At 44.4% G+C, this 18,361-nt stretch overlaps 1 protein-coding gene across 5 annotated transcripts in view; it reads left to right on the top strand.

Annotated features, from left to right (window-relative positions):
- The window catches only part of LOC138753762 (phosphofurin acidic cluster sorting protein 2-like), a 301,705-nt gene that overhangs the window by 2,768 nt on the left and 280,576 nt on the right, over nt 1-18,361 (top strand). The gene's annotated exons all lie outside the window — the stretch shown is intronic.

Here is an 18,361-nt window from a genome sequence, read left to right as displayed (position 1 = left end):
GCCTGACCTCGCCAGGACCATTGCCCACTCCCCCTCCCTGCCGCAGGCCGACCCGCGACTCACGGTGACGGGGCCGCTGATCCGCCGAGATGCCGCCCTGCAGCAAGAGCCGATGCCCCCGCACTGTCGTCCAACCCGATCGCCCGCAAACCCCGCCCTCCTGCACACAGGCCTGAGTAAGTATTATGAACTTTAATCTCAGGATAAAACGATCTTCCAATAGTTTCATGTCACAGTGATAAATATATTCCTGGTTAAAAAAGGTCCTGCACCTGGATACAAGCTCATTAGGCATAAAACTTGAAAAGTGTGTAAATCAAAGGATATCTGTACCAATGGAAAAAGGGAATGGCAAATAACCCTGCTAGAGTTCATGCCCACAATCAGTCACCCATTTGATTGTTTCAGGAATCCTGTTATTCTCCCACATTCTAAATAGCCCTCAGATTTTACTATTCGACAGCACACTAGCGACATTTGACAAATCCTCTATAGAGAAATATTATTTATTGAATATTTTCTCATTTGTTAATGCTTCTGGAAAGAGCTTATCCAAAACTATTATTAAACATTTATTTTAATAAGAAAAAGTTTAACATTACATATGTTGAAAGAAGAGAAAACATGCAGATGTTGTTGAAAATTTTCAATAAATATTTAGTTTGACCCTCGACTTAGTCTAAGTTTTTAATTTTGGCCCTCGGTGAATTTGAGTTTGACACCCCTGCTGTACTGCTAAAAGTATACAATGAAGAGAGCATCAACACAAAAGGTACATGTAAACTCAAGATGAAAATTAAAGATAAAGAGCACCACTTCCTGTTCACAGTAGTCCCAGATGGATATTATTAATTGCTTGGTGAAAACTTAAAACTAGTCAAGAGGGTGTATCACATTAACAGTGACCAAGCACAGAACAGTGTAGAGGAAATACTGGATCAATTTCCCGAGATCCTCAATGGGTTTGAAGTTCTACCATTCACCTATAAGATTAAAAGAGGACATATAACCAGTCGTGCTACATGTAGTGACAGAATGCTACCACCAGTAGGAGCCGGGGACAGAGTGTGTAGCATCTGGGAAATGTTGCATCTTGCGAATCTTGTTGCATCTTTAGTAGATTCAAGATGGATGCCTTCCCATGCAGTCTGCATGTGGGTGTTCTGTTTTTAGTGCAAGTTGCTTAGTTAAATCTAGTTGTTTTTAAAAAGAACCAGTTTCTTTACTGTAGTAAAAGAAACATCACAATTGACATTTTAAGTGTCATTGAGAATGGCAAAATTGATCTGATCCTTGACCCATAATTGCTGTCGTAAGAGATGGCATCCTTCATGACGATCTCCCTGGTGCTGGAAATTTGTTCACTCACGTTGGATCATGGAAATCTGCAAATGTGAAACTCTCATTCTATATACTCCTTATGAATAAGAATACCTGAAACCAATGCCTAGTTCCCTTTCTTCCTGAAGCAATTTGTGTGTGGTCCTTGCTTGCACTTACTGCTTCTTATCTGCAGTCACAGTGCCAACCCAATCTTCATGGTATTGGAACTCTGGATAGAACCAGTTTTGGACGTTTTTACACCATCTGCAATAGCCAACATGTAAAAAACAATAAACAAACAAAGACGACATGCTAACCATGAAATTTAACACACCAGTTATAACAAACCAGAGAAGTTTAAAACTATGATGGAAGCAGGAATTTAGTTGATCTATACATCATTTTCCTTTTGGTGCAATTTTAAAATTTCTATTTATAGAATAAATACCATAAAGATTTTGTGTTATTTAGACCATTATTTTTAGCAGCTACATTTGATCTGCTTTTCCTTTTTTGTCTTTATGTTATAAATATTATCCTTTAGTGAATAAATTAAACAAATAGATTGATTTGGATTCAATCCACCCTTCAGAATTTTAGGCATCTCCACTTATCCTTCTCAGTGCCATGGAAATTAACTTTTAATTAAGACAGGAAATGGCACCATCCCAGTTGGTCTGGTCTGCTATAAATAGCAAGCTGCTGCATTGTAGCATGTGACATATACAAGTGTATGATTTGCAGGCGTGTATTGGCTGTGAATAGAATGGGAGTTGAGCTCAGTGATGTGCCCAGTGGAAATTTGACATTTGAATCATAAGTTTTGAGTTCATGTTTATTGTCACATGTACCAAGATACAGTGATAGAGGTTGTTTTGCAAGTAGACCACTCATACATAGTACCATAAGTAAGACACAGTAAAAAAAAATCATTATGGAGAGAGATCAGTTGGTACAGAGCAAAGGCAACATAGTTTTGCTCATACCTTGATGAAGCACTCAAGCCTGAGACATTGGTTATACTGTATATCCTTTCTATAAAGAAAGCTGTGTGACGTATTGAGTTTCTCCAGCATTTTTGTGTATTAAACTAGAATCATAGCGCCTGCAGACTCTCTTATTTAGCAACATAATTCGGGAGTCTGATTACATCAGCCATGATTTTGAATGGCGTAGCAGAATCAATGGGCCAAATGGCTTAATTCTGCTCCTATCTCGTATGAAGAAATTGACCTTGAATCTAGTGGTGCATGATCTCATGCTTGTGAATCATCTTCTTGTTGAGGATGAAGAGAGTATGACTGGGGTAGGATGAGTCTTTTAATATGTTGGTTAGATGTAGTCAATTTACTTTTCACAGGAGGTTACTAATATTGAGGCAACATTTTGTACAAGGTGTTGAAGGCTGGAAAGGTTGTTCTGATCCAATATACATGGGACACATTTAACGGGCATGTCTTACCTGCAAGAAATTCAAAGAAAAAGACAAATCAAGTTTATTATCATCTGATTGCACAAGGACAACTCGACAAAACAGCTTTCTCCGGTCCTTGGTGCAAAACACACAGACACACAACCAGACATAACACACAGAGATGCAGACAAACAATACATATTCAGGTCAAGTATTTCGCCTATACAAATATTGTGTTGGAAATATGAGAGTATCGGATGGTCACTGTGAGCAGATCCTTTGGTCACTCAGTATTCTCACTGCCCATGGAAGAAGGTGTTCCTTAGTCTGGTGGTGCTGGCTCTGATTCTCCTATATCTTTTTCCCCATGGGAGCAGCTGAATGATGTATGCGGGGTGGAAGGGGTCCTCAACGATTTTGCACGCCTTCTTCAGACGACGCTCCCGGTAGATCTCGTCAGACAACGATCCTGGTCGATGGGGTGAGGGAGCCTCCATGATCCTCTCTGTCACTCTTTTAGTCCTGTCAATTGACCTCTGATCCATTTCCAAGCCGAAAATGTGATACAGCCAGCCAGAGCACTCAAAGAATAGTCCAAGTTAAGAAGTGTTTACATCACCAGCAGTGGCAAGTTCAAAATGTTTTTTAAAAAATCACAATGTTTGAAATCTAAAACAAAAAACAGAAAATTCTGGAAGAACACAATGGGAGGTTGTTGTTGAGCAGATGTGTTAAATTCCTGCACATTTTGGACAGTGACTTTTTTCCCTCTACTACAACCTAGGTTTTCGTGTTGGGTTAAATGGATGTAGTGTAGCCATGTGCTACTTGAAAGAAGACACACACATAGTGTAGTCAGGTTAAGCTTTATTAAGGCTCAGTCCTGACTTTTATACTTGCACTGTTCCTGCTGACGCCACAACATATATAACAAAAGCAGGTTACCCACGTGCAGGTACTTTTCTGCATAATAATGCCCATCTTCCCCGTACACTGTCCCTGTCTATTGGCTGCGCAGCAAGGCCAGTGCCATTTTGGGGTCGCTGGCCTTTAAGCTGCCCTTGCCATTCACCCATCGGTTGGCTTGTTGGGGGCAGTACTGGCCTTTGGTTGTGCTCACTGCCTGAAACGCTGACTCAGTTGCTGCCACAGTGGGCCGCCACATGATCCACCCCCCCCCCCCCCCCAGAACCAGTGGTATTGTCCTTGTTATAGTCCTTGGTCGCTGGAGGCAAAGTCTCTGCAGCCTTCGGTGGCCTGCCTCTTTGGTGTAGTCCTGGTGTTTTGGCCAGGCACACTGGGTTCAGGTATGCCGGCTTCAGCCTGTCTGTGGTGAAGACCTCCATCTTGCCTCCGACCTCCAGCTCGATCGTGGCCCTGTTGATGCGGATGACCCAGAATGGACCCTCATATGGCCTCTGAAGCGGTGGATGATGTGGACCCCTGCGAATGAAAATATAATTGCAGTCCTGCAGGTCTTAGGGTATGTTGGTCCTTGTGTGTCTGTGCTTGGAAGGTGGAATTGGGGCCAGGTTGCCAACTCTTTCCCTTAGCCTGCTGAGTCATCCTGCTGTCCTCCTGGGGATGGTATGAATTTTTCCTGGACCACCAGTGGAGGTGCGTAGACGAGTTTGGCTGAAGAGGTGTTGAGGTCCTTTTTGGGTGCCCAACAGCACCCATAGTAGTTTGTCTACCCAGTTAGGTCCTTGGAGTCTGGTCATGAGTGCAGTTTTTGAGGTGCCTGTGGAAGCGCTCCACCAACTCATTGGACTCATTGGACTGTGGGTGGTAAGCTGTTGTGTGATGCAGCTGGGCACCCCACAGGCTGGCAAGGTGAGACCACAGACTGGAGGTGAACTGGGACCCTCTGTCGAATGTGATGTGGGTCAGTAACCCAAACCGTGCCACCCAGGATGAGATGAGGGCCCTGGTGCACAAGGTTGTGGACATATCTGCCAGCGGGACTGCTTCTGCCCACCTGGTGAAGAGGTCGACCATCGTGTACAGATAGCAAAAACCTTGGGATTCCGGCAAGGGTCCTACTATGTCCGTTGTTGAACCTTTGTTCTATGGGCTCGAAGTGCTGAGGTGGGATCTTGGTGAGTTGCTGTAACTTGGTAGTTTGGCACTGCTTGAATGCCTTCGCCCACCCACTGACCTGTTTCCACAATCCATGCCACACATATTTGCTGGCCACCAGCCGGACCATGGTCTCGATGGATGGGTGAGCCAGTCCGTGGACTGAGTAGAAAACCTATTGTCTCCGGGCCGCCAGGATAATGGATCTGACCTGACCGGTGGCCACGTCGCACAGGAGGGTTGTGTTACCTGTGCCAACTGGGATGTCCTAGAGCTGCAGTCCCTATATGGCAGTCCTGTTTTGGGGCATCACCTTGTCTTTCTGCTGCACCTCTGTCAGTGCCATGAGGTCCACTCCCCTTGATACCACGTAGATACTTTGCCTGGACTGTCCTTGCTGGAGATGTGCCTTACATCTGTGGTCTACTCTGAGATGTAAGACAGATGTTATTGCTGGTGGGCCGACCAGGGGTTCGAGATCTTACCCAAGGTGAAAGTCAGGGGTTTGTGATCTGTGAAAACCGTGAAGGACCTGCCCTCTAGTGGCGGATGGCTAAATACAGCGCCAATAGCTCTCTGTCAAAAGCTCTGTCCTTCAGTTTTGGAAGCCATGGATGTTTGCTGAAGAAAGCCAGCGGCCGCCAACTTCCTTCGATCTGCTGCTCCAGAACTCCGCTGATCATCGTTACTGAGGCATCCACTGTCAGGGCTGTTGGAGCATCTGTTTTGGGATGTGCCAGGAGAGCGGCATCCACCAGGGCTTCCTTGGCCTTCACGAACGCTTCCGCTGACTCCTCGTCCCAGGTGATGTCCTTTGGCTTGCCTGTCATCTGGGCGAAAAAGGGCCGCATGATCTGGGCAGCTGAGGGGATGAACCTGTGATAGAAATTGATTATCCCCACGAACTCCTGTTGTCCCTTGGTCGTGTTGGGTCTGGGGAACTTCCAGATGGCCTCCACTTTACTGGGTAGCGGTGCGGCTCCTTCCTTGGTTATCCTGTGGCCCAGGAAGTTGATGACCTCCAATCCGAACTGGCATTTGGCTGGGTTGATCATCAAGCCAAACTCGCTCAGTTGGGTGTAAGGTTGCAGAGGTGCACCATATGCTCCTGTTGGTTCCTGCAGGCCACCAGGATGTCATCCAGGTACACAAGATGCCATCCAGGTCTCAGCCCACTGTGTCCATGAGTTGCTGGAAGGTCTGTGCGGCGTTCTTTAGCCTGAATGGGATTTGGAGGAATTTGAAAAGGCCGAATGGGGTGATGATGGAGGTCTTGGAGATATCATCAGGGTGTACTGGGATCTGATGATATCCCCTTCGTGGTCCACCTTGGAGAAGATCCTTGCCCCGTGCAGGTTAGCCGTGAAGTCCTGGATGTGTAGCATGGGGTACTGATCTGGTGTTGTGGCCTCATTGAGCCTATGGTAGTCATCGCATGGTCTCCAGCCTCCAGTTGCTTTGGGTAGCATGTGCAGGGGAGAAGCCCATGGGCTGTCCAACCGCCGTAAGATGCTGAGCTCATCCAGTTTCCTGAATTCCTCCTTCGATAACTGGAGCTTCTCCGGAGGAAGGTGTCTTGCCCTTGCATGGAGCAGCGGGCCCTGGGTCAGGATGTGGTGCATCACCGTGTGAATTGGGAGGTGAGCACTGCAGGGAACTTGGCCAGGACCCTGGCATACTTGTTGTCTACTCTCTGTGTGGAGTTCAGGTAGAGTGCTGGTAGCCTGTCATCTTTGAGGAGGAAGGTTTGAAAAGTCTTGACCAATCTCCCTCCCTTGAAGTCCACTAGCAGGCTGTGGTTCGTAGGGTCTGCCCCGATGAGTGGCTGTTCTACTGCAACCAGTGTGAACACCCACGAGAAGAGGCTGCCTCCAAACTGCAGTTGGACCTTGTGGGTACTGTAGATCCAAATCGTGCTGTTGTTGGCAATCTCAGCATAGGGACTGACTACCTATTCCTGGCATCCGGTCCTGACAGGGGCAGGCCACTGATCTCTGCTCCGATGACCACAAGGAAGTGTCGTCCGGACTGATGGTCCCAAACGTACAGGAGGCTGTCTTGGTGGCCATTAGCGACGGGTGGACCCTAGCATTTCTTGAAATGTGCATGGCAGCCTGCACCGACAGGCTCTGACACTCCATCTCTGGTGGTAGAAACACCACTGATTGTCTGGATCACTTCTTCCGGAGTGCTGCTGTTCTCTTGGTGGGTCTGGCTGTGGGGTTTAGTGACAAGCCCCACAGATGCTGAGCACTCTCTCTTCTGTTTCCACAAAACGTCTGTTCATGCTGTGACTTTCCAGGGGTTGCTGAAATCTGAGTTGGATGTCCTCGGGCAGTTGCTCCAGGAACGCTTGCTCAAACATGATGCAGGGCTTGTGTTTGCCCAGGAGGGCCAGCATCTCATTTATGAAGGCTGATGAGGGCCTGTCCCCTAGCCTGTCCAGGTGGAGCAGACATGTCCCTCTCTCATGGCGTGAGAGCCCAAAGGTCTCAATCAGCAAGTGCTTGAAGGCGGTGTCTGTATCTTCCGATGGGAACTCCTGGATGAAGTTTGCCACCTGGCCTGCAGTGTCCAGATCCAGGGTGTTCACCACATGGTAGTACCGAGTGGATTCTGCTGTGATCTGCCAGATCTGGAACTGTGCCTCATCTTGGTTAAACCACACGCATGATTGATTTGTCCAGAAGATTAGCAGCTTGAGAGCGACCGCATTGACTGCTGCCTGTTCGCTCATCACTGGGTTTAGGTGCCTTCTAAACTGTCCGGGTCACCAATTGTAGCCGCGCTCTACGCGAAAGAAGACACACATAGTGTAGTCAGGTTAAGCTCTAAGTTTTATTAGGGCTCAGGCCCGACTTTTATACTTGCACTTTTCCTGTTGTGGCTCCCCTTACTGATGTCACCACATGCATAACAAAAGCGGGATTTCCCGTGCACGGGTACTTTCCTGAATAAAAATGCCCTTATTGCACAGCAAGACCAGTGCCATTTTGGGGTCACTGGCCTTTAAGCTGCCCTTGCTGTTCACTTGTTGGGGCCAGTGCCTCGGCATGGGCTGCTGGCCTTTGGTTGTGCTGGCTGCCTGGAGCGCCGGCTTGATTGCCACTGCGGCAGGCTGCCAAAGCATCCTAATTACATTGGATGAAAGCAGTGTGATAACTTTTTTGTGAATCCAAATAAAAATATAAATTTAAATATTTTTTTAAAATATATTTTCTGCTCAGCTAAGGGACAACATTATATAAAAGTATGAGAGGCACAGATAAGGTGTATTTTTTTTACCAGGACGAAATGCCGAGTGTAAGAAGGAAAATGCTTAATTTGCAGTAAACAAGAAAATCTCCAGATGCTGAGGTTTAGTTTAGTGCACAAAAGTGCTGGAAAAACTCGGCAGGTCACGCAGTATTCATAGGAAGTAAAAACCCTTTTATTTCCTTTATAAGGAAGGTCCTTAAATTAATTGAATAATGAATAGGGCATGGTAACCAGCTGCCTCAGTCATACAAGTCCTCAAGAAGAGAATGGTCATCTGCCTAAATGACTCTACCAACCGTTGGCAAGTGTTCACAGTGATGAAGTGTTCAAGAGGCTGGTGTTGAAGCATATCAGCTCCTGACTGAGCAGCGACATGGATGTGTTCCAATCTGCAGCAACAGGATCAAGGCAAAAGCCTGGGAAATAGAAAGAATATTTTGGGAGCCACCTTTCAGCAAAGGCAAACATTGATGATGAAATTCATCAGTGTTTTCAGGCGCCAGCACAGGTTTTGGACACAGGAAGTAATGGATGTTTCAAGATCCAAGTTGAACAGACTGCAAAGTGAAATATATATCAGAATTCATGTTTAGACAGTTCGGTTTTCAACAGATGAAACGGGAAATTTATCAAATTCAGATGTCTGTGAGTACCAAAAATCTACTCAAGAAAGTTCTGCCCAAATCTGATGCAAAAATTATGATTTAATGGATAGCAGTGATTGCTAGCCTCCTCTATGTTTTTTGAGACCTCGATTGCATAAGCAGGGCTTCCCAAATCTTTTAGTTCACGGAATGCTTTTGGGAGCACTTGGAAATCACAGAACCCCAATCGTCATTTACAGTTAAAAGACCTGGCATATACACAAGCATAGTAAGAAAGTAAATAAACTCACTAGTAGCGAATTAACTTCCTCCTGGACCCTAGGCTGGGTTTTAGTAAGGCTACCCTTGACTTTGCCCCACCACAGGCCTGGCTAATCCCGCTGCCCCTTGCTCCCTGCCATGGCCCAGGCCACCCTACTGGCCCTCACTTCCTGCCGTAGCCCAGCCCACCCCTGTGGCAATGAGCTCCCTGTCATGGCCCAGGCTTTCCCCACCACACCTCACTCCCTGCCACGGCCCAGGCCACCCTTTGTTCCCTGCTGCGACCCGGGCCGCCCCTGCTGCATCAGACACCACCAACTGCTTACCCCTCCTGTTATTCACTTTATGCAAGTGACAGGCTGGACACTGGTATTTCAGAGTACCCTCCTCGCACACGCAACTCTTCATGCAAATCTCCGCCAGCTCCCAGAAACCACCGTGCACGTCGCAATGGCAGGGCTCCAATTTTGGCCCACAGTCACTGACTTCACCCGCGCAGATCATCATTTCTTCCGTGGATCCCTTATAACTTTCATGGAACCCAGTTTGTGAAATGCTGACGTAGAATGTCTCCTCAAGGCACTGAATACTGTCTCCACAAAATCCTCTAATTCCAGCAGAAAATCACTGTCAGCTACTTATCAGCATTAAAGTTGCCAATTATATTTGGTTGGCTCCATTATATAATTCATGTCTTTTGTATGTCTGACATCAGCTTCTGATGCTCTGTAAAAGAAAATGATTGCCAGCAGATGGAGGGAAGTGACCAAGGAAATGATGAAAGCCTCTCCGAAGGATACAACTGCCACATGATCTCTGAGGAAACCCTAATCCAACACTGCACCAAATAGAGCAGAAACATTCGGCTTGGATAGCGAGAACCTCGAGAAACACAAAAACCACAGATGCAAGTATCTTGAGCAAACAACAAGCAGTTGAAGGAGCTCAGCAGGTCAGGGAACATCCATAGAGATCGTCAGTCAGTGTCAGGACCCTTCATTGAGACAACATCCTGATAAAGGGCCCTGACTTCAAATGTTGATTGGCCATTTCTACCTCTGGATGCTGCCTGACCTGCTGAATTCCTCCACCTTCCCATTGTTTGATGGAGAACCTCAAGTTAGTGCATTGGGAACACACAGAAATCTAACTTAAATAGCATTTTTTACCCTATCTGTGGAACAATTTGCTGACCATAGAATGTTACCTGAACTTGATAGAAGAGCATTAGATGGACATAAAATTAATCAGATTTTCTCTTGCAAATCCAAGTTGAAAAGACCTGATACAAAGTGAAATGAACATCAAATTGAATGTGTTAGGCAGTCCAGTCTGATGAGTTTGAAAAGTCTTAAACCATTGTGGAAGTAATTGAATCTTCTATGGCTCTACAGGGAGTGCCTTTCTATGGTACCAATGATTAACTGAAGGAATTTCTGTATCAGAAGGCAAGACGGCACCTACTCATGTGCTTGACCATTGGAATGAAACTGAACATTAGGTAACGATGTTGACTCACTGCTGTTACAGTGATACACTATCAATAATACCAAAAGACTGGAGTTGCAGGACAGGCTTTTAATACCATGCTCCTGTTCAGGTCCGATCCCAGAACTCGTACTGAGGGAGGGATTTGGCTTAATTGCCTTTATTAGGGGATTCCAGGGGGTGGAGTCACCAAGGGAAGGCAGGCCAGCCATATATATGAATCAAACATATACACAGTTCCAGAAATCAAGTAACAGGTTACAGTGGTGTACCACCACATACAGCATTGAAGGGTCCTTTCAAATCCAGGCTGATTTTCTGCATAGGCAAGACCAGGTTTGTTTTTGCAATGCTGACCCCTTTCATGTAGCAAGCTACTGCTTTCAACGAAGAGATTTACTTTGTTGAGAAATATCCTGCGCTCAAATGGTTGCTTCAAATTCTTAGCAGAATGAGGATTAATCTATAACATTGCTGCCATTTCCATACTGTGTGAATGATGTCAATAGTGCCCCAGTTGGTAACATTATTATTTTCAAGAAGTTGCAGCCTGAACTCACTGAAAACAGAATGTTTAATTTCTTGCACAACCTGTTCTTTGACATCACACATATCCTGTGTATCCCAGTTTGTTCACTGAGAAAGCATGTGAAACATTTTGGTAGAATTATTAGTGAGTAGAAGTCAAACAATGACTTGTGTGCTGGCTGTACAAGCTCTTTAACTATCATATGTGGCTTTTGGTCATAGACAATTCAAATTGACACGGCACAAGACTAATCCAGCTGAGGGTATTTGTTATTCAAAAATTTCCATCTGCTCAAAAACCTGACTTGATTTGTCACTTCATCAATAATTCAAAACAATTATTCAAAAAAAATGATCACTGCAGTCTCATGATTTCATTGAATGAGCATATAAAACTTCACAGTGAATAACATATTACATTTTTGTTTCAACACCAATGGGAATGGTGTTGCAAAAACCATGTTTCATTTAAGATTTGAGATACTTTAATCTTTTTAGCCTTTCAGCCAATGCTGCAATTTCTTCAGTTATTGAGCAAGATCTCTCAGAGTTCATTCAGTTGCACTTTTTTGTTGTAAAAACACAGAAATGCTGGAGGAACTCAGCCGGTCTTGTAGCGTAGAGTCCATAGGAGATAAAGATATACAACCAAATGGTTTTGTTGTTTATGCTCTGTTATGTATACACTGGGAGGACAACAGACATGCAATAGGTTGAGTCTCCAGAATAGCTTTCAGAGGCTAATTAAATCCTAATAAATGGGGAGCTACAAAATCCCATTTTCTTCTCTTTTAATGTTACTGTGAAATCACACTCATAGCCAATTTGATCTTCTATCAATGCTTTAAAAAATTGCCTTCAATCACAAAAATTTGCTCACATTTCTTGAACTGATAGCTCAGGAGAATATCACAGAAACTTCAGCAGATACAAATTTGACACAGATACTTGCCAAGTGAAATATTGTATGAATACTGTAATATCAAGTTTTGGACCACTTTTTTTTGGCCAAAAAAAAAAAGGGTGTGGGGTGGGGGGGGTGGTGGCAGTCTCGACTTTTACACAGGCCATTCAAAACACTAAATTTTTGGTCCAAAAAAAGTGGGCTTGATGGTTACATAAGTATATATAGTAATCAAAAGGTTGATCAAAGGAGTAAGTTTGAAGAACCCAATTATAGTGAGAGAAATGCACAGAGGCTTGGAAATAGAATTCCAGGGCAAGAGACCAACTGTGGGATTATTGAAGACCAGTTTGGACAAAGAGGCAAGAATAGCTGGTTCTCTGATTTCAATTTTGCAGAGACTTTTGGATGGTCTGGAGCTGGAAGAGATTATAGAGAGATTATTTTGACCACTAAGGATCAGGAATCATAATCAATAAGGATATTTTTTTGAATCTAAATGGATGGAGATGCTCTACTGGGTTAATCAGTTCAGTGCAATCACTACACCAGCTTCAGCTACCAGTTGTATCTTCCCCTCTCCAACTCCATACACTTTTTGCAGGGGTAAGTCTCTCTGAAACTCTCTAGTTTGCTCTTTACTTACCATCCCCCCCAAACTTCCACCCCCTTAGGTGGTTCTCACTGTGACTGCAGGAAGTGGAATACCTGCCCCTTACATCTCCCCCACCTTCTTCCAGAGCCACACACAGAGCTTCTAGTTGAAGCCAGAGCTTCACAGGCACATCATCCAACTTGATCTATTGCAGACGAAGTACTTGGTGTAGCCTCCTCTACATCGGTGAGACTAAACACAGATTGGGTGACTGCTTCAGCAGACACCTACGCTCCGTTTGTGGGTCTAAACTTGCCTTTCTGTGGTCAATCATTTTAACTCCTCCAACCATTCTTACAGTGATGTCAGTCCTTGGCCTTATCCCTTGTCAGGGCGAGGCCATATATAAGCTTGAGGAACAACATATCATGTTCCTCAATGGCAGCTTTAAACCTAAAAGATTGAACATTGATTTTCAAATTTTAGGTAACCACCACACTATGATTCCACTCTTTTTATCTCTCTAACTTTTCTTTCCCCACCCACTTCCAAATAGTTTTTTCTTGTACTGTCTCTCCACCTCTCACACCTTCTGTCCTCTACTCAATCACCTCTAGGCCCCTCTTTTTCTATATAATGTTACCTATTCAAAATTCAGAGTAATTTAATATATATATTGTCACCTATTCGATAAATGTTTGGACTTGAAATGTTGAAGGACCATTTCTTATGGATGTGTGTGACCTGCTGAGTTCCTCCAGCAATTCTTTGTTCACTCAAGATTCCAGCATCTGAAGCTTTTGTGTTTCACTTGAGGAATCAAATGAATAACATTTTACCCACTTCAACACCAGATGGAGCACTTTAACACTCCAACTATCAGTTTTTGTGTGAAATGTTTTCCTTTGGTACATTTTCCCTGGCTGGATCACTTCTGGCTATCCATTCCACAAGATGATGATGGTTTCTTTCAGTTTGTGGGGTTTGATTTGAGGATACCACTCCTCAGAAAGGAACAGCATGTGTGTGAATAGATGTAGTTGAGTAGGGGTTGCACAGGTCCACCCATCCTCTCGGCATCCCCTCCCACAAGCAGTGGCATGATGAGGTCCAAGACAGCCGGGGGAAGTTCTGTTGCAGTAAATGGCCAGATGCAAGGGATGACCTTTCTGCGCTTCACGGCATGTGCTTGCTAGATGGCCATTGATCCTACGAAAGGGTTCATCCGGCAGGGTGTCTAGCCATCTTGGTGGGGGACCCGGATTAGTCACTGGCAATGTGACCATGTCACAGGTAGTACTGGGTTACATGATATCAGTAGCACTCAGATGAGAGACCTGACATCACTAAAATTAAGTCAAATAGGAACCCACCCCACAATTTCTGTAGTTTTAATACTAATGCATTAATATTTTCATAAATGAGTTTCAAAGAATTTGATGGCCCCATGACTTTTCTTCCTAGCTACATGTTTGGCCAATGGAAAGGGGAAGTACAGAAGGGGTAGGACAAAAGCGATCCAATTTCATGGGTGTGGGAGAAAGACTGGTGCGTGGAATGAGTGAAAATTTGATCCAGATGGGACGATTTATCAGATTCTCCCTGTATTAGAAATTTTTCATTAATTTTTTTTGGAATATTATGGCATAAGGCCCTTCAAAGTTCAAACTTCAAATTTATTGTCAAATTCCATACATGAAATCACATACAACCCAGAGATTCTTTATCCTGTGGGCCAAGCAGAATTGATACTTACAGCCATAAATTGTACTCAAGAAGAAATATGCATATAAAGAGAGAAATGTAAATAAACTTTGTTAGCTCCATCTATCCCTATTTCTCCTTTCTTCTATCTCTAAGTCATTTCATGTCGGGCCTCTGCCTTGAGACTGGCTACGGAGTGGGTGGAAATATGGGAACTTACCTTTTCAGACAGCAGCCCTAAAAGGCTGCTCAGCGTCCCATTCATATCCAGAGGTGCCTCACAGCACCCTCAGGATCTGATGGAGGCAGGGCGACTGGTGCTGTAGCACCACCCATCATAAATATGCGGCAAAGCATATCTTCCCTACCCATAATTCCCCAGGTAGCTGGAACCACTCTATGGTTTCCAGAACAGTTTCAGCTATGTGCATTATGGGTAGGGAAGATGGCTATTGCTCTGCTGTGTTTTGAGCTGCAGAGATCGGCCCCAACCAAAAGCCGAAGTGGCCCGGTGTGGCTGTCCCAACCCGCACTGGCCACCCTCTGATGGCTCCCGCTGGACCCCACTGACAACATCCACCGCCCCGAGAGTTTCGGCTGCCTCACCACCCCTGACTTGGAGGGAGAGGGGTGAGTGGGGAGATGGGTCATGGGCTGATGACTTCATCAGCCCACCCCTAAACACTGCTTAGTGCGGCTGTACATTCAGATCGATTGGCGCAAGGCTGCGCTGTGGAGATTATTCCTCTCGGAGAGGGGTTGGAATATATGGCTCAGAGACTACCTCCGCACATTCAGAAAGGTAGGTAATTATGCATTTTGGCGGAGTTTCTCCACCTCTACATCTCAACTTTTGTGCTATCTAAAATGGCCTTTTATCTCTCTCTCCTTTTCTCTCTGTATCCTTTCCTCCCACTTTACATTCACAGAGCCACCCCCTCCCCTGATCAACTCTCTTGTCCTCTCCATGTCCAATGATCACTTTCTTTCTGTTGGTCTGTGCTCCTCCCCCTGCTCTTTCCTTACTTTTCCCCACCCTTTTAATTCAGACACCTGTCTGCTTTTTACTCATACCTTGAAGAAGGGCTCAGGCCCAAAACAGCTCCCATGGACGCTGCGAGACCTGGTGAGTTCCAATAGCACTTCTGTGTTTTTAACCCCTTTTTATACCCCCCACTACAGTGGTATTGTCAGCATGAAACCTGTGCCGCCCAATTACATCCAATTAACCTACAACCCTGTACATTTTGGAGGGCGAGAGAAAACGGGAGCACCTGAAGAAATCCCAGCAGATCACAGGGAGTATGTACAACGTGGGATTAGAACCTGGGTTGCTGGTAATAGTGTTGTGCTAACCACTGGGCTAACTTTCTTCCTCTCACTTTTTTCATGCATGTGCCATTCTTCCTATTTCTTTTCTGACACCATTTGAGTTCTCTTGGAAGACATGCATTGATATTGTGGCTCTTGTACTCCTTATAGGCAGTCATAAAACATTCTATTGATGCAAGCAGTGAAATATAGACACTATTCAAATAAAAGATTATATGCAACCAATTTGTGCATCACCAGTAATGTGATAATAACTGAATAATTTTTCTTTAAATAATGCTGTGGGGCATAAATATCAGCTATGGCACCAGGAGTAACTGTTCTTCTTTGAAATAGTGTGATGGATTCTTTATGGCCCACATAAGTTAGATGGATCATCAATTTAACATCTGCCCTAATACAGTAGATGACCCACACAGATCCCTGTGAAGTGTTGCTTCTCTTGGAAGGACTGTTTGGGGCTCCAAATGCTGTGAGGGAGGAGTTATGGGTGTAAGTACAGTACTTCCTGTGGTCACAGGGTTAGGTACTGAGGGGACAATTATGGGAAAATTTGAATGGACAAGGCAGAAATGGAGGTAGCAGTCCCTGCATAAGACAGAGAGGGGAGGAAATGGGAAGATGTGGTGGGATTATGTTGTTGGTGATGGAAATAGTGGAGGATAAAATGTGTGTGGAGGCTGGTGGGGTGGACAAAAGGAATCCTGTTCTTGTTGCGCTTAGAGGGAACCAGATTGGATGCATGGAAAAGGAGGAGGTGCGGATAGGGCTAAGTTGATGGTGGTAGAGGGGAAGCCATGATTTTTTGAAGAAGGAGGCTTGAAGGAGGCTATTTTGGATGATTTGGAATGGAAGACCTCACCTGGGAGCAGATTTGGTGGAGGAATTGAGAGAACGGAATGGAATCTTGAGAAGGGATAGAGTGTGAAGAGGTGTCATCAATATAACTATGAGAGTTGGTGGGTTTGTAGAAAATGTATATTGAGAGTTTGTCACCTGAGATGGAGACAGAGAGATTGAGAAAGGACAGAGAGTCACCAGAGATAGACCAAGTGAATTTGAGGTCAGTGCGAAAGTTAACAGAAGTTGACGAGCCCATCACGGTGAAGAGGCAGCACCAATGTAGTCGTCAATGTAGCGGGGGAAGAGTTGTGGAGCTTTTCTGTGTAGGCTTGTAGCATGGATTGCTCCACATAACCAATAAAAAGGCAGGCATAGCTGGGACCCACGCAAGTACCCTTGGCTACCCTTTGATTTAGAGAAAGTGGGATGAGCCAAAGGAGAAGTTGAAGGTGAGAACAAGTTCTGTCAGGCAGAGACGGATGGTAATGAAGGGGGACTGGTTGGGTGCGTTGTTAAGAAAGAAAATGTATTGGGTCGAGTCCAATACCTTTTGCGGAGCTTTCCACTCAGAGGTATTTGTGTCCGAATACCAGGCCGTGATACAGCCAGTCAGCACACTTTCTACTATCTGTGGGTTTGCCATATTTTCCCATGTTATACCGAACCTTCGCAAACTCCTGAGGAAGGAGAGGTGCTGAAGTCCTTTCTTCACAGTTACATTAGTATGTTGAGTTCAGAAAAGATCCTCCGAGACAGTGACGGCCAGGGATTTAAATTTGGTCACCCTACCTACCTCTGATCCTCCAAATGATCACTGGATTGCACTCCCTTCTACAATCAGCTCCTTGGTTTTGATGACATTGAGAAGTTGTTGATAGTACACCTTTCAGCCTATCGTGGCAGATGATTACTACCCCTGAAATGTGCCAGCATATGGTGTGAACTGTGTGCATTCTCTGAAATAATTACTGTATATGTTACATGTTCACTGAAATTATAAAGATGGCACTGTAGGTCCTATGACATTGTAAATGTTTGAATTGTATATTATGCTACATTGCTAATGTGAGTTTTTCAACTTGGTGGTAGAAGGGCATTGCATTCATTGAACTAAGCAGTCTGAGCTCTGTGTTTTCTGAACTTGCTAGTGAGGTCGCCGTGTCTATTCTTAATCTGGGTGCCTGCTTTCTGCTCTCTGAAAGCAGCAGTTAGTATTTTGCCTTGTTTGAACTACTTGCCCTGTCAGACAATGATTGTATCAAATTACACACTTCAGATAACATTGAGTTAGTCTGCCTTACAGAAGAACAAATTAAATATTACATTCCAACTTCTGGGTATCTTCCAAGATGATCAGTCAGAAATCTGGTCCAATGCAATTAAACTGCAAATAGTTTGAGCTAAGAGTAGACATTGATGGCATTTTGTATGCTGCGTCTTAGACACTTTGGTTACTGTTGTCTTAGGACAAGATTTTGAGCAGGTCGCAGAGGATAACAACTTTGCATCAGGAATTAACATATTATCTCCTGAAACAATTTTAATACTTATTGTTGATAAGAGAGGTATTTCTTTACCTCATGAAGAACATGACTAAAATTGGAGAATACAGGTTGACCTGAGTTCAGTGGTGAAGTTGCTGATCTCTATTGTGGCAGCAGGAAATATGACCCAAAATCTTTGTCGGGAATGGAGTTAAAATTCATTAATCTTAATAACCCTTGCTTGAAGTGTACTCATTTTCTTTGTTGAAGTTCAAAATCAAAAGAGATTTTGATTTCCCCCTTATCACAGCAAGAAAGGTTCTAATGCTCAGGGTCAAGGTCTCATAAGAGAACACTTTAAGATATGAGAGAAATACCCACACTATTACAGGTCTTCCATCTTACCTCCACCATTATTTTGTTTTGGAGAGAAAGGTCAATAAAACGAGCATTATTTATAATTTAATCACAAAATGTAATGGATGCAAGTTGTCCCAAAGAAACTATGATGTGCATTCATTCCATTTAACATTTGAAAGTAAG

Source organism: Narcine bancroftii, chromosome 2, assembly GCF_036971445.1.
Source record: "Narcine bancroftii isolate sNarBan1 chromosome 2, sNarBan1.hap1, whole genome shotgun sequence".
In the NCBI taxonomy this organism is placed as follows: Eukaryota; Metazoa; Chordata; class Chondrichthyes; order Torpediniformes; family Narcinidae; genus Narcine; species Narcine bancroftii.
The sequence above is the reverse complement of the archived record's forward strand: the minus strand, read 5'-3'. Positions and strand labels throughout refer to the sequence as shown.